The sequence below is a fragment of the Elephantulus edwardii genome, unplaced genomic scaffold (genome assembly GCF_000299155.1).
Source record: "Elephantulus edwardii isolate Elephantulus edwardi_28Jun2011 unplaced genomic scaffold, EleEdw1.0 scaffold00033, whole genome shotgun sequence".
Classification (NCBI taxonomy): domain Eukaryota; kingdom Metazoa; phylum Chordata; class Mammalia; order Macroscelidea; family Macroscelididae; genus Elephantulus; species Elephantulus edwardii.
In genome coordinates, this window is record NW_006399783.1 from 20,987,626 (window position 1) to 20,991,511 (window position 3,886).

Consider the following 3,886-nt stretch of genomic DNA (forward strand, 5'->3'; position numbering starts at 1 on the left):
CTACAATAAACATGGGTGTGCATCATAGCTTGGTTTAAATTAAAGAAAAGTCACACTGCAATCCTGAAGGCGCGCAGTTCAAATCGATGCCTTGCTGGAGAAGGACAGGTAATCTCCTCCTGTGCCAGTTAGATCTAATTCAATGGTACTCAACAAGAAGAAAAAAAAAGAGTGAAAAGTATGCATCATGGCTGTTCTTTTCTCCATTCCTATTCAGTCTATATGCTGAGCAAATCATCTGAGAGGTTGAATTTTATGAAGAAAAATGGGCAATTAGGCTTGGAAGAAAACTCATCGACAACTTGTGATATGCAGATAACTTGAGCTTGCTTGCCGAAAATATTGTTTGTTTAGTTTAGGTGCCATTGAGTTGAGTATGACCCATAGTGACCCTATGAATGACAAATCTGAACCCTGTCGTATCCTGTGCCATCCTCACACTTCCTGACACAGTAGAGCCTATTAGGGTGGTCATTGTGTCAATCCACCTGGTTGAGGGGCTTTCTCTCCTTTGATAACCCTCTACCTTACGAGCATCATATCCCTCTCCAAGGAATAACACCTCCTACCAACATGGCTGGAGTATAAGAGGTAAAGCCTCATCATCTTTGCCTCCAAAGAGCTCTGACTGCACCATCTCCAAGACATATTTGTTTGTTTGCTAGTCCATGCGATGTTCAGCACTCTTCTCCAATACCACAACTCAGACATCATTTCTCCTTTTGTCATCCTTATTCTTTGTCCAGCTCTCAGATGCACACATAGCAAATGATCAGAAAGCCCATGGCCTGAGTCAGACGTACTTTAGTTCTGAAACTGACATCATTACTCTTCAAGAATTTGGACAGGTCCATAACTGCAGACTTTCCAAGTACAATATGTCTCTCGATTTCCTGACTGCTGGTACCAAGGGAGTTATTGTGGATCAAAGTGAGATTTAAGTTGTTGACAGTTTCAATCTTTACTCCATCTATCATGATGCTGCCCATTGGCCCAGGGGTAAGAATCTTTGCTTTCTTGACATTTAGATGAAATCTATATTGAAGGCTGTATTCAGCAAGCCAGGTTGTGTCACCTGCATAACATAGGTTATTGATGAGTCTCCCTCCAATTCTGATGCCACATTCCTCTTCATAGAGCCCAGCTTCTCAGATGATTTTTCTCGTACAGATTGAATAAGTATGGCGAGGGGATACAAGTATGGAGACGGGATACAAGCCTAACACACTTCCTTCTTAGTTTTAAACCATGTAGTGCTCTCTTGCTCTGTTCGCACAATAGCTTTCTGGCCTACATATAGGTTTCGCACGAGCACAATTAAGTGCTCTGGGGCTCCTATTCTTTTCAGTGTTAATCACAACTCCTTATGATCTACGTAGTTAAACTCCTTTGCATAATCAATAAAAGACAAGTAGACATTCTTCTGGTATTCTTTACTTTTAGACAGGATTCCTCTGACAACAATACTGATATCTCTAAGGCCATAAATTATTCTAAATCCTGCTTGAACTTTTGGAAGTTCTCTATGTACTGTTCTACCCATTTTAAAAAGCTCTTCAGCAAGCAGTGTTTTGCTTGCATGTGATATTAATTTTGTGTGATAGTTTCCATACCTTGGATCACCTTTTTTGGGAATAGGAACAAATGTGGACCTCTTCCAATCCACTGGCCAGACAACTATCCTCCAAATTTTTTGGCATAGACTGGTGAGTGCATCCAGGGCTGCATCTGTTAATTGAAATAAGTCAGTTGGTATTCCATAGATTCCTGAGGCTTTATTTTTTTGCCAATTCCTTCAATGCAGCTTCAATTTCCCCTCCTTCATTACCACTGGCTCTTGCTCATATGGTACTTCCTGAAATTTTTCAGTGTGAGTTCTTTTTTTTTCTTTTTTAGAGGTCTCAGCTTGGAAATGTCAGATCAGCACCACAGACCTCATACTCCCAACATCCAAATCCCTTTGTCACTCAACTGTTGGGTGCCAACCCTGATGCAGGGCAGGGTGGGGCACCACCAGATGTTAGCTATCTGTGCCCATCACAGCACATCTGGAGCCTGACAGGAGAGGGGCAGCTGGGAGTAAGTGGTTTTTGGTACAATAACTCGGTGTATTCCCTCCATCTTCTTTTGATGCTTTCTGGGTCATTCAATATATCACCCATAGCTTTTTTTTTTAATTGCACATCATGCCTTTATTATACCAATCTGGAAAAAATATTTTAGTATACTTATGCTCAAACAGGGTTCTCGGCCTCAGTGGCAGGGCCCAGCAACTGGAACATAATTCAGAAAACACAGTGGAGACACATTTGGACATGGTCTATAGACATCTTACTATCTCACTCTCACAAATAGTAAGGCAGGGGAAAGATGGTAAAATACACAGCAGGATGGACTCCAAGCCCTAAGAGGTCAAGGAGTTTGTCCCCCTCGGGGAGAGGAATGGCTTATTTTCTGATGAACTCATGTGGTACTGGTATTCAAACTACCACCAGAAATCCTAGAAGGGGTTTTGTCTTTTATGTCTTTTTTTTTTCTCTTGTAAAAGAAAATGCAACATGTAGACCTTCAGGGTTGATCCCAACCTTCTGAAGCCAGCTCCTTTGGGGTCAGAGAGGAAAGACTGTTTAATCAGCATGTGGATTATAGTCATCTTCCACAGAAATGGCTAGAGTGCCCTGACTACAGAACAGGACGCTGGTTCCTGGCAACAGGTCTAGGCTCCCCTGCTTCCCCTTATTGGTTCTACCTGGTGTGGTTCCTCCCTATGTCCTACTCAGATAGGTCCTTAGTAAACTACTAGCAAAAACCCTGAAGTCACTGCCTCTCGTGGATGAGAAGTCTTCTCTACTGGACTGAAGACTGTGGCCCAGAGGTGCCACTCTGGCTAGCCTAGAAAGAGAGTGTGCAGGAGACACAATGGCTGAAATGGGAGCCACCGCCCCCCCTCCCCCATCTGCAGCTACAGCTAAAGATGATTACAGATGTGGTCATTGTGACCTGTGCAGGGGAGCTGTGCAGGGGAATGGGGTGGGCATGGAGGGCATGCCTCGGGGCAACAGTCTGCCTGCTTGGCCTCACAACTTAACCTTGCCCTGAACAGCGACAGCTTCTGTGGCTTTGTGGACTCTCTTCATCTTCCAGGAACTGCACGGGCTTGATGGGCTTCAAGTTCTTGTCCAATTCATTGACAATAGGAATTCCAGTGGGCAGGTTCAGCTCCATGATGGCCTCCTCAGAGAGACCCTCCAGATGTTTGCAATGCCCCGAAGGCTGTTGCCATGGGCTGCAATCAGTACTCTTTCCCCTCCTTGATCTGAGGAAATATTTCTTCACCCCAAAAGAACAGGGATCTGGCAATAGTGTCCTTCAGACTCACAGGAGGGCAGGTCTGCATACCTGTGATGCTTACTGATGTTGCTGTAGATGGGGTGGTCAGGGTCCATGGTGGTGGTGGGATGTTAAAAGAGCGCCTCCAGATAGTCACCTGGGCCTCACCATGCTTGGCAGCAGTTTCTGCTTTATTGAGGACAGTTAGACCCCAATAACGCCGCTCATTGAGATGTCAGTTCCTCACTCCTGGCAACTACATATGGTCAATGGTGTCCAGCACTGTCCAGAGTTGCACGTGTCCACCATGTTTGGCTTCCTCATGCCCCACCAGGCTCAGGTCGGCGTCGTACCAGCTGCTGAAGCAGTTCTCCAGGTTCTAGGGCACCAGCTGGTAGGTGGCGATGGAGCCAGGCTCGGGATGCTGGGCTCACTGGGGTTCTCTCACCCATAACATCTTTCAATATTGCAACTCGAGGCTTAAATTTGTTTTTCCGTTTTCTCAGCTTGAGAAATGCAGTGAGTTCTTCGCTTTCTATTTTCCAATTCCAGGTCT

The 3,886-nt window shown here is 45.0% G+C and overlaps 1 pseudogene; it reads right to left on the reverse strand.

Moving 5' to 3' along the window:
• Window positions 1-3,077: 3,077 nt before the first annotated feature.
• On the reverse strand, window positions 3,078-3,446 carry LOC102853828 (annotated as a pseudogene).
• Window positions 3,447-3,886: the final 440 nt, after the last annotated feature.